This window comes from Dermacentor andersoni, chromosome 1 (assembly GCF_023375885.2).
Source record: "Dermacentor andersoni chromosome 1, qqDerAnde1_hic_scaffold, whole genome shotgun sequence".
In the NCBI taxonomy this organism is placed as follows: domain Eukaryota; kingdom Metazoa; phylum Arthropoda; class Arachnida; order Ixodida; family Ixodidae; genus Dermacentor; species Dermacentor andersoni.
This window is the reverse complement of record NC_092814.1, coordinates 166033144-166046545: the sequence shown is the minus strand read 5'-3', so window position 1 is coordinate 166046545 and position 13402 is coordinate 166033144. Positions and strand designations below refer to the sequence as shown.

At 45.2% G+C, this 13402-nt stretch overlaps 1 protein-coding gene across 2 annotated transcripts in view; it reads right to left on the bottom strand.

Moving 5' to 3' along the window:
- LOC126547065 (beta-catenin-like protein 1) overlaps nt 1–13402 on the bottom strand; it is a 156746-nt gene that overhangs the window by 53089 nt on the left and 90255 nt on the right. The window lies entirely within an intron of this gene.

Sequence of the window (13402 nt, the reverse complement as noted above, 5' to 3'; positions counted from 1 at the left end):
CCAGCATGGCAGCACGTGGTTTGGTGTTGACAGATGAGCTATTTTTCTCATTTTTTCCTGAATTTTACAGCTTTAAAAATATTATTCATATAGAAATCATGAGACTGTCTCAATTTGAAATTGCAACACCTGCATGCACTGGGTGTCCTTTCTGTGCTGGAATTTGTGCATGGCAACGAACATGTACAAAGCATTATGGATACACTCAAAATGCTCTATAAACCCTCTATGCGAAGTGGCCTGCAGCGTAGAGCATGGCTTGATATGATGAACTGCTTGCGTATTTCTGCAGCATTTGTTGGACTGCCTTCGTCCTCGTTTTCTGAGAAGAAACTTGATAATGTGTACAAGCAATGCAGGAACAAGCTCCCGGAGAAAATGCATGAAGAAACATCTTGCACGTTAACTCAAGTAACAAGGAGGAGGAGGATGTTGCCGGAGTTGAGTTCGTCAGTTCCACTTGCACTGAAGATGTGGATGAAGATAATGTGCAAGCTGTAGAATTTACAAGTGTCTCTAGTACTGTGGAAAATTGTGGAAGGAACAAGCAAGTACTAGCTCCAGCTCAGCTGGCACCAGCTCATTCTCGTTTTCCCCAGTGCTCAGGTGAACCAAATGCTCCTTATGTACGTGACGCTGATAGATCAAAAGCTTTTGTCTTTCTGTGTTCAAAGCAAAACTTGAAACGTGTCAGAGTCGACAACAAGATTTGGTTGAGAAGATTTACTTCACGCACTGTTGTGGAGATATGGCCACTTTTATTGCCATACTGTGGCTCAACAAGGACCACAAACACTTTGAGGAAGTTCTACTGGAAGCTTACAGGAGTTCTGAGAGTATCACCTATGCAGAAGAAGAATTTTGAAGTTTTACTCTTCTTCTGGAAAGAATAATCTACATTCTGGGCAAATTTCAAGCAAACTGATCATCTGGAATAGTAATATGAATGTGTAGAAACTCTGAACTTCATTTCCCCCCCCCCCCCCCTTTTTTTTCAATCTTTCACTGCTTTTGCTACTAGTCAAACAAAAATCCTTGCACTTAATGTGATGCACTCTTCACCAAATTTGGCATGCACAAGGATTAGGAGAATGCAAGTATCTAGGCTTTTGTTGTAATATGCAGCAATTTTGGTCATGTTCAATACAGGAAACGAATTAGTCAGTCGAGGTTAACAATTTTTCCTTTAATAGAGCAAAAGGAAAATAACTTTCGAGCTTATTTGCAATGGATCTTCTATAAGGAACAATATATGCTATTTTAGAAACTAAAGACATATACTAAAATAGGAGATTAAACTCTACATTCTGTAAGAAATAGGCACGCAGACACGGACACAAGAAAAGGAAAATGGACAACAGAAATGCTACTGCTTTTAATATATGTATTCCACATGTATCCACGTCTGCACGCCAAATTTTTCTAACATGAATCCCTACCCACCAGCTCAAATTTCTGCCATTCTATATTCTGGATAAATTTTGAACAGTTCGCTTTATTATTAATGAATATGGACCTCTGAGGCACAACTCCTCTTAAGATGAAGTGAAACTTAAATCACACTTGTCCTCAAGGAGTCCCTACATGGCTTGCTAGATTAACACAAATGATATTGAAGGAACTCGGTTCAATAGCTGAAAACTATCCAGGCAGCACAAGCAGTATTGATTAAGCATCAGTAATCTCCGGAGTTCTTCAATACAGTTATCTAATTCATATTCTGCTATTGACCAGTCACTCCAGAGACCACACTACACACTGGGACAGATAGCAGCAAGTATTTTCTGTGTAGCATAATACCAATTTAATATGACTGCTATGACAAATATTTAAATCTGTACATTATGCAGTGTAACTTCACTGCATTAATGTCACACTTCAGGTAGGTTAACTTCAACATGAATTTCACATTTTATGGCATAGTATATAAGTAAAGCTTGACTGCATATAAAGATTCAGCAACATAACTGCTTAGCAGAATCAGGTTAACCATCTCAGGGGCGTTATAACATAAAGCTATCCCAAACTTTTCTATTCCAATTCTGCAATCAGCCCTCCAGGATTGGTCAAAAAATTTCCGGCACACCTCCACTTTGCCTGTTTCTCACGCGACGTCACAAAAACCACTGAAACACCCTATCTGATATGATGTGTGCACACTGATTTTGCATGTTTAGACCGAACGAAAGAAAAATAATTATTTCTCATTTGACGCCTTTTTCACCATAATACTCTGCCATTGGTCAAACGTTTTCAGGCTGCGTCCACTTCGCCTGTCTGTCATGCGTCACAAGACTGGGAAAACTCATAGCGTCAAAGTGATGTGTACGCGTAAAACACGCATTAATATGACGAACAAAACTGAATTCTTTTCTGAACAGCCAGAGGCTGCCCCATTCCGAAAGGAATTGAAGATGGCTGCCGACCGATTGTTCTGCACTAGCTACTGGGAGCAGCCGTGGGGCATGGATTTATTTGCGTATAATAAAAATTTTTCCGTGGCACTATAACATTATCGAGCCCCTTTGGCATGCATGCAACATCACTTTGCCAACTATTCTTTGCTGAGGATCCGTTATGGCGGCATTTCTAACGTTCCGTTGCATGCCACCACGATTTTCAACCATCCTCCGCAAGCTAAGCAAGGGGAAGCAGATAAATCACAGAAGCTGGCACTACCCTCTTCAGCCAGTTATCTACTTTCACTGTTCTGGCTCAGCCCCATCGAATGCCTCTCCATTTCAGCGCCCTCCTCGCCTCTTGTCAGCCAATTCGATAAGGAAATCTGCTCAATGTAGGCAATGCTATTCACTTTGGAAGCAAGAAAAGTCACCTCCTATAAACGAGGAGTGCGTTTCGTTGCGCTTTTCAAATAATGCTGCGGGTTACCACCCGATGCTTGCGTCGGTGGTTACATAAATTTTATCAGCGCTGGATTAAGGGGGGGCTAAGGGGGCTGCAGCCAGAGGCCTCACCTCGGACAGTAGGAGAAGGGGGCCCATTTATTCTAACCTGCTTAGTATATGGAACCATGGGCAACGGAACTTCGAGCGACATGTATGAAGCGAGAAAACCAGAACGAGCAGACGGGACCCCCCGCCTAATGTAACAGCATGTGTTTAGCCTGATCATTTGGGGAGAGCTTGTCGAGCTGCAAAAACAGGAATCCCTCGCCACCCTGGCAGGGCCCTCTTTCTTACGAAGCGAGGTGCGTTTGCTTAGAAGAGTTTTCGTGGTTTCCTGTCAGTCCGTCTGTCCAGTGCTGCCTGGAGAGGTGGGGCAAGGGGGAAACACCTAAAACATGTAATGTGGGATGAGGATCTAAATCTCGCTTGCCCCTCGTCACCATCACACCACCGTCCACCTCTCAAATAGTTCCGCCGCTGTCCTTCTCATAGAAAGGATGTGCTGCAGTACCCAACAGTGCCTCCCAGTCAACTTTTCTTTACCGTGATGGTAATTTGGGCGGGGGAGGATGAGTCTGATAGCAGATGATGATGAGTCTGATGGCAGAGTCTAGGCAGGAAAGGAAAGAAGACGTCACACATGAGTTTGTCCGCGTGCCTTGGGGCATGGAATGTTCAATGTTCGGGCTAGGGTTGTGGAAGAGTGAAGGAGGAAGTTGGAGAGCTGGACAGAAAGGCCCGTCTCCAGGGCCCATTCCTGCCTATACTTGCGGACAACTTTTCTTGGCTATGAAGCGAAGGCTACGGAAACTAAGCGCGCCTTTTTCACCGCTGCTGGAAGTAGGCCCGCAGTTTTGCTCTCGTTTTCTTTTGTGGGAAATAGAAAACAAATTCGGTTTTTACAGCACCTAATTTGAAATGGTACGTAACATTCACGAGTCAGCTATTGGTATTTTATTGTATTTTTAGTTTGCTCTTTCGAGTTTTCGCACAACCAATGCTGTCGCTCGTTTTGCACATTCATCAAACGCAAAATGCCGCCCGTGTCTTCTGGTGAGTGTGCGTCGCTTGCTGTTCCGCTAATCAACTCCCCTGAGAGGCTGGTGGCCAACTTTAGCAACAAAACACTCTTGAAGCACACAAAAACAGTTTGTCCAGCGTCTACGCGGAAACCAAGCGAACCTATATGGGAATCGCAACCATCGGCATCTAAAAACGAGTGAGCGAGCTGACTGCTGCGCCGGCTCTACCGACGCCAGCGTCGGTTGCGCGTCCAAGTCCTAATCGACGCGATATGGCTGCTTCGGAGCTCCAACGCAGGCTGCAATGCTCGCTGTTCAGAACTTGGTATGCGAGTAAAAATTTATTCACGCCGAGGTAATTGTACCTGCCTTGACTAAAGTAAAGAGGTTGTGTGAGTTTGGCAAAACCGAAACCGGTGCTGAACGCGCCCGGACTACACTGCGTACGAATACAGTCATGTGCGGAAGCTCCACCCCCGTAGGTTTCGCTTCATAGCCAAGAAAAGTTGTCTGCGAGTATAGTGGCTGCGCACGCTCGACGGAAAAAGTAGGTCAGACTGGCCGCAGAACTTTCCAGAAAGAAGTAGAAAAAGATGACTCAGAGGCGACAGAGGGCGTGTAACTTCGCCCGCACTAGGAGTCGCCCTCTCCTCTTCGTTCTCACGCTCGGTGTCGACAGAGCGAAAGAAAAATCGAGAACCTCCCAGAACAGATGATTGCTCCAAGCCAATAGGAAGACGAGACCGGAACGGGAGAAGGAGTGAGTTTGTACGGAGAAGGAGGGAATTTGTACAAGGAACTCTACGCGTGTGTGAACGCCTGCTTTGGCACTAGTAACAGACAGACGTGGCACGCGTCTATAAAAGGAAGTTAATCGCGGGTTGCGATTCAGCCTCGAGTCGCCGGTTAAGCTTGCATAAGGCCACCCGCTGAGGAGCTCCTGGGGGACGCACCACTCTCGGCCAGCCACGGACCATTCAGGCAGCGTGCGCCAGTCATCGGGACGGCCACCGTTGGACACCTGCGGTCGCGTCGGACTGACGAAGTGCCCGGTGAACAATTAGCATCCATTCATGCGAAAATGCTTGGTCGGAAGCATCAAAGTGGTGCGTCTAAATGAAAGGCGAAGTTAGATGATGTGTGGTGTTTTATGGCGCAAGGGCCAGGTTTGGCCAAAGAGTGCCATGACAAGTGGTAATGTTGACAATGTATTATGGATGACGTGCACAATGAATTCATCATGGTAGATGTGATATGGCTGTAAAAGGGCCTAAAAACTTCTGCTTAAGTGGCGTAGAATATATACATGCTAAAATAATGACGCTGACTGGGTAGTGATGTGGGCTATGACAATGGGCCTTCGTTAAAAACATGATGCAACAAAGCATAACAATGAAACCAGAGTTACAAGAGAGCCCTTGAATGCAGGCCTGTTAGTCATGTGCTAAAAGTTGCCTGGCCAAATGATTTTCAAGGTGTCGGTTTCGGCTAAGAAATCTAAAACTATTTGCAGATTAAAAATCGGTTTATCGCTAAGTAAGAATGCAGGGTGAAGAGATATATTTTCACGATATGCAGAAGGGAAATACTTTTTCCTCTCTGTTTCAATTGCAGAGCACTGAATAAAAACATGGAGGACTGTGAGACTACTGCCGCACTTAACACAAGTTGGAGGATCGTCCGCAGTCAAGGGATGAGAGTGGGTACCGTATGTGTGGCCTATCCTTAATCGGCAAAGAAGTACTTCCTTGTACCTTGCTATTTTCCCATTTATCCAGTTCCCCAGTTTTATTTTTATTATGTGAAGCTTATTCATTGCTTGTGTATCCCACTTGCCTTGCCAATGATTCCTCAATTTACGGCGTAGAAAAGGCTTTAGGTCGGTGGCAGGGATGGGGAGATTTGAATCTGCGTCGCTAAAAGTTACTGACCTAGCGTTTTCGTCAGCAGCTTCGTTGCCTTTTATACCTTTGTGACCAGGTACTCAGCATATGACAATCACTTGATTGCACATATATAGGGAGCACAACAGACTGTACAGCTCACTAAAAACTGAGTTCTTATATTTTCTTGGACTAAGTAGGGCTCTGACTACACTTAATGATTCTGTAAACACAATAGCCCTGGCAAGTTTTGTGAGCCTTATGTTTTAAATAGCTCATAGTATAGCGTAAGCTTCCGCTGTAAAGATACTTGTGTGTGGATTTAGTGCCCCGGATACTGAAAATGGAGGTCCTAGGGCTGCGTAGGAAACTCTTGGAAGCGTCTCTATACTGTGACTTGGAAGCGTCTGTATAGTATTCTGTACAGGAGTACTTCTCCTGAAGTTGACGAAAATGGAATTGTATATCTGTTTCTAGCGCCCTCTTAGATATTTCTACGAAAGAGAAGTCACATTCAATGGTCTGCCATTCCCATGGTGGGAGCAGGCGAGCGGGTGCCATTAGGACATTCTCTGGGACTAAGACACCTGTTTCTTCTGCCAGTGTTATCAAACGAAGGTTCAACGGAGCTCTAATAGCTGGGTGGTTACGAAATAGCCTGGCAGTAGACACTTCACGAACAGATGAGTGACATGGATGCTGCACGTCTGATTTAACCTTGAGAGCATAGGAATAAGTTAAATATGTCCTTTGGAGATGTAATGACCATTCATTACACTCCACATACAGGCTTTCTACGGGACTTGTCCTAAAAGCCCCTGTAGCCAGGCGTATACCCATGTGGTGAATGGGATCTAGCATCTTCAAAGCACTAGGCGCAGCAGAGCTATATACTATTGCTCCATAGTCGAGGCGGGACCGTATAAGGCTTTTGTGGAGGCTCAAAAGGCATCTCCTGTCATTTCCCCAAGATGTGCCGGACAAGAGCTTCAGTAAATTCATTGTCTTCAGACATCTCGCTCTCGGATACCTAAGGTGAGGGACAAATGTTAGTTTCGAGTCTAATATGATTCCTAAAAAGTTATGTTCGTGGCTGACTGATAGCAGCTGTCCATTAAGATGGACAACAGGGTCAGGTAATATACCTCTCTTTTTAGAGAATAGAACGCACATGCTTTTTTGGGGGTTTAACTTACATCCATTTCATTTCATCAGCCCACTTAGATATTTTGTTTAGGTCAAGCTGTACATGTCGCTCACAGATAGAAATATTGCATGATTTAAATCCTATCTGTACGTCATTCACACACACTGAATAAAACATTGTTCGGGGTATGACCCTACAGAGGGAATTCATTTTTACGATGAATAGGGTGCAGCTCAGCACACCACCTTGTGGCACACCTGTTTCCTGCGTAAATTGACGAGATAGCACTTTACCAACCCTCACACAGAACGTACGATTAGAGAGGTAGCTTTGAATCAGGTTCAAGAGATTGCCTCTGACACCCACAGCAGCCAGATCACGAAGAATTCCAAAACGCCAGGTTGTGTTGTATGCCTTCTCCCCATATCTAAAAATACCCCTAATAAAAACTGCTTGTGCATGAAGGCATTTCAGATATTCGCCTCCATGCGGACAAGGTGATCTGTCGTACATCTACCCTCCCTAAAAAAAAAAAAAAATTAAATTATGGGGTTTTACGTGCCAAAACCACTTTCTGATTATGAGGCACGCCGTAGTGGGGGACTCCGGAAATTTCGACCACCTGGGGTTCTTTAACGTGCACCTAAATCTAAGTACACGGGTGTTTTCGCATTTCGCCCCCATCGAAATGCGGCCGCCGTGGCCGGGATTCGATCCCGCGACCTCGTGCTCAGCAGCCTAACACCATAGCCACTGAGCAACCACGGCGGGTCTACCCTCCCTAAAACCCCACTGCAAGGGGTCTAGTATTTTGTTGCTTTCAAGATAATGAACTAGGCGTCTGTTTACCATTTTCTCAAAGAGTTTGCATAGGCAGCTTGTCAGGGCTAATTCTGTAGCTGCTGGCCGAAGTCGGATCCTTGCCCTCTTTGAGAATAGGAATTACGACTGCTTGCTTCCAGGCAGATGGAATATAACTGGCAGAGAATATGGCATTAAAAAGTGATAGTAGTGTTTTGTATGTTTCGGCGTGTAGGTATTCGATCATCTCATAAACTATTCGATCGCCTCCAGGAGCTGATTTATTGCAACAGTTCAGTGCAGCCTGAAATTCCACCATGTTAAATGGTCGGTTGTAAGGTTCATTTTTATTTCCTTTCTGATTCAGAGGCTATTGTTTCGCTTGTTGCTGATATCTTAGAAATGTACCTGAGTAATAGGATGAACTCGAGATGTACTGAAGATGTGCCCCTAGCGAATCAGCTTGGTCCTCAATAGTGTCTCCTTGTGTGTTTGCTAAAGGTAGAGAAGGAGTTTCGCGGCCTTTTATTTTGTTGACCCTATTCCAGGCTTTCCATTCGTCTGCATATGAATTGATGCTACTGATTTATTTTTGCCAACTTTCCCGTTTGGCCCGGCGGCGTGTTCTTCTGCCTAGTGAATTTATTTTCTTGAAATTGATCAGATTCTCGGCAGTTGGAGATTTGTGAAAGCGACTCCAAGCCTTATTTTGATTTTTAAGAGCTTCCTTGCACTCCGCATTCCACCAGGGAACATGTCGTTTGGAGGGCGATCTATTTGATTCAGGGATACATAGCGACGCCGCATCAACAATAAATGCTGTCAGATATGCCACGGCGTCATCAATAGGAAGTGCAGAGATGTCTTCCCAGGTCATGCGGGTGAATTCTTTATAACGTTTCCAGTTGGCTGACTCGACTTTCCAGTGGGGGACACATGGAGAGCATTCATCCCATTTTGTTGATTTTATGACAATTGGAAAATGGTCGCTTCCATATGGATTTTTAAGCACGTTCCACACTAGATATGGTACGAGTGTACCAGATGCAATGCTTAAATCGACCGATGAAACAGTTTCGTTTGCTACGCTATAGAATGTAGGCTCTTTATTATTTAGTAAGCATGCACCTGTAGTCAAGAGGAAGCTTTCTACTAAGCGTCCCCTGGCATCACAACGACAACCTCCCCAAAGGGTGTTGTGTGCATTAAAATCTCCGCCGAGAATATAAGGTTCGGGCAGTTCATTAATAAAGCTTTGGAATTCTGTTTTTGAAAGATGGTAGTTCGGGGGCATGTATAGCGAAGAAATTGTTACCAGTTTATTAAACAGTATCGCACGGACTGCAACTGCCTCTAAGGGTGTTTTAAGCTGTAATTGCCGGCAAGCAACACCCTTATCTACAATTATTGCCACACCACCAGACGAGGCAAGGGCGTTGTTGCGGTCTTTTTGGTAAATGGCATACTGCCAGAGAAATTTTGTGTGTGAAGGATTAAGATGCGTTTCTTGGACACACAGCACCTTTGGATTGTACTTATTTAAGAGTTCCTTAATGTCGTCTAGGTTGTGGAGTAAACCCCTGACATTCCATTGTATTATCTGTGTATCCGTAATGTATGTGTTTTGTGCTGTGTGTCTAATAAATATAGATTATATTATCTCATGAGATCTTTCCAGGCCCCATGATACGAGATCTCTCTTCCTTCCCGGCGCGCTTGAGGGAGCTGCGCCGTTCTTTAGGCGTCTGAGACGCCGGATTTGTGCTCGTATCCATCACCTCGTCTGAGGCGGTGGATACTGCCCGTGGAGTGGGCACTTTCGCGGGAGTGGTGGGCCGATCTGCACGGACAGAGGCCCTGGGTCCAACAGGCCCGGAGGTCTGCTGGCCCTCATTTGCGGGGGACGGAACAGCGCTGGCTGTTCCAGTCAGGGGGGCGGATGGCGTGACCACCGTCACTCTCCAAGTGACATGGGCGGCCGCCGAAGGATGTGGCACTGCCCCCCGGCGCGCCACATCGGTGTAGGAAGGACTGCTCTGATTGTTGGAATAGAAACGCTTTCGTGCCTCTGGGAAAGTCAGATTTAGTTTCACCTTGAGTTCTATTATTTGTTTTTCTTTTTTCCACGAAGGGCAGGATCGCGAATAAGCAGGGTGGTCTCCTTCACAGTTGGCACAGTGGGTTGCTGAACTGCAAACGTCAGAAGAGTGTTCGATGCAGCTACACTTGGCACAAGTAGCACACCCTCTGCAGGTTTGTGACCCATGCCCAAAACACTGACACTTAAAACATCAACGTGGGTTTGGAATGTATGGTCTGACACGTAGCTTGCAGTAACCGGTCTCGACTGATTCAGGAAGAATGCTCGTTTCAAAAGTTATGATTATATGCCTAGTTGGTATTTTTTTTGTCATCTCATCTTACTTTAATCCTGTGCACCCTACAACGTTCTGTTCTTGCCATCCTTCTAGTAATTCACTTTCACTAAGTTCGAGAAGGTCATCTTCCGAGATGACCCCGCGCACTGTATTCATCGTCCTGTGTGGGCCTACTGAGACGGGAATGTCCCCAAACGCTACAAGTTTCGAGAGTCTGTCGTATTGTGGCTTGTCGAAAACTTCGAGAAGAAGATCACCGCTTCCCATCTTTGTTACTTTATAACCTGGGCCTATTGCTTCAGTGAGAAATTTGGCTACAAGAAAAGGTGACATCATTCGCACTGTCTTAGTTTCGTGTTGACTGTGAACAACGTAGTATTTCAGAAAGGACTCTTTAGGTTGCATAAAAAAGCTGAATGGTTCATCGATGCGCCCCCTCTTTAGGGAGCGATCAGGCAGTGGGGGAAAAGCGCTTGCCATACAAAGTTTGGAAATTCGGCGGCGATGGTGGCCACCCACCACCGAGCCCAACAAGGGGACGCTACAAGGTTGGGAGAATACCTGCAGATGCCAGCGATGCATCGCCGCTATAACCTAATATAAAATACCCAAGTTTGGATAATTACACCAGGTTAATAACCCTTGCTGCCCAGAATATGGAAGTGAGAAGAAGTGATAAGGAGACAGGAAAGAAGAAACAGCGAGAGAGAAAGCAAAAGATTGAAGAGGGGGACAGGGAATGGCGACTGCCGATTTCCTCCAGGTGGGTCAGTCTGGAGGTGCCGTCTATATGAAGCAGAGGCCAAAGGGGTGTGTTGCCTCCACCAGGGGGCCTCAAAGGTCCAAACACCCAGCATCGGCTCAACCCCTAGGATCTCTCTTTCCCCAGACACGGCTAAGCCGCGGACGGCTACGCGCGGGAGGGTCCAACCCTCATGTGGAATGGCGAAGTTAGAAAGAGAAGAGCGTGAAAAGAAGCTACCAAAGATGACAAAGCTTCCGCGGAGCAGTATGATCGCTCTACCCAGAGTCCGTGTCAAACTCCCAATAGTACCGACTGTGCTTCTGTGAAGAGACTTACCAACTCCATCACCACGGTTTCCTGGCAAGAAGCAAGGTTTGACTCATCTTGGTTGTCTGGATCCTGTGAAAATGGTGCCAACCTCGGTCGTCCATATTTCTGAGCAACCGACGCTAACCGAGCCCTGTCCTGTTCCTGAGTCAGCAACATCTATGCTACTCGGCCGGGCCCCTGCCACAGAGCTGCAGGTGTCCGATCCACCACGCCCAATCTGTCAAAAACCATTTGTGATGAATTTATCGAGCATATGGCAAAGGCTGTCAAGGAATGTCTCATTGACGAAGTGAAACGCACAAAATACTTCTCTTGTTGATTCAACTCCAGACCTTACTCACGTTCATCAGATGTCAGTTGTTTTACGATACTATTTAAATGGGAAAGTGTATAAACACTTCTTTGGATTTGTTCCAATTGAATCGCATACCGGCTTGTATCTATTCGATACCGTGATGTCCCTCTTGATGACCAATCGCATCTCAATTGATGATTGTATGGGCCAAGCTTATGATAATGCGAGTAATATGTCCGGAAAATACAAAGGACTGCAAGCTCAAATCAAACACCTGAACGAATTGGCAGTCTACATCCCGTGTGCTGGTCATTCACTGAACTTAGTTGGCGCGTGTAGCGTTGACAGTTGCCTTGAGGCAGTCAAAGTTTTCACTGTAATTCAGAGACTGTAGGTGTTCTTTGCTGTCTCACCTAAGAGATGGAGGTATCTTATGGACAGCATAGGCGGAACTGGCCAGCAGCTTGTTTTGAAAAGTCTCTCTGAGACCAGGTGGTCAAGACACGCTAATCATGTAAGGCCATTCTGAAAAATTTCAATGCAGTCTTGTGTTACCTTGAAGCTATATCAAAGAACAAGGAAGAAAACGGTGACACTAGGAACGAAGCGCACTCTCTCTTCAAGAAAATGACAAAACTAGAGACTGCATTCATGGCGATTTTCTGGAGTGAAATCTTGGAGCGCTTTGACAAAACTAGCGTAGCACTTCAGAAACCAGGCCTAGACATTTCAACTACTGTAGACCTGCTGAGCTCTCTAGAAGGCTTTGTTAATTTTTTTGCGACCTCTCTTCAATACCTTCGAAGAGAGAGTACGCACGCTAAGTACCAATCAATGTTATCAGGATCGTATCAGGAACGCATCGTTCTGAGTAAGCACCTGGACTGAAAAAGCGATAGTGCGCTACAAGGTAGAAAAAAGTTTATCGCGGAGACCTACAACGTTGTACTTGACAGTCTAGGCTCTGCTTTGCGAGTGCAAAAGGCTGCCTACACTGAACTCCGCGAAAGGTTTGGATTCTTAAAATTGCTGACAGAAGTTGGGAGCGAGGCCTCTCTGGCACAGCAGGCTGAGAAGTTGGTGAAAACCTACAAAAATGATTTGGAGCCAGCATTTTCTGCTGAAATCGTTCAGTTTGCGAACTTTCTGCACAACTGTGTGTGCCAGGACACGAGTCCCCTGGGAATAATGAAGTTGCTGCATGAAAGAAAGCTTATTGATGCATTTCCGAACCTTTCTATTGCTTTGCGAATGTACTTAAGCATACCCGTGGCAAACTGTGAGACCGAACGATCGTTTTCCATGTTGTTGCTGATAAAAAATCGCCTTCATTCGAGCCTCCTTGACGACAAGGTGAACTCGCTCGCTATCATGTCCATTGAAAGTGACCTCCTCCGTGATCTATCCTTTGAACAGACTATATCTGATTTCGCCAAAGCAAAGGTGCGAAAGATGCCATTTTAAAAGAGGACTGTTTGCGCTATACATGAATACTTCCAATAAGTTCGTTGTGTCGCCTCCCAGCCTCCACGTTGCCAATGAAACGCTGAGCAGGGTAATTCAAGATATGTAAATCTTCTTTGTTCGTTTCTTGTTTGTTCTTCTTGTGATATTTAGCGTGCGTATAAAGAACTGTATTTTTGTTGTTTTTGATAGTGCCACGTTTATTTGGTGTCGTCCTTGCTTGTCTTACCTGTAACAAAAATATTTTCAAATAATGTTTTGTAATTACAGTTGGTAATTTTCAACTGTATTCAAGTGCATTTTTATGGTGTTTGTATATATCTATTGCATAATTATAGAGTAATGTGTATAACGATTACTGCAGCCTGATGCTTGAATTTTAATAAAGAATGTTTTGGGTACAACCATGCGTCTTCTCACGGGATTAAACT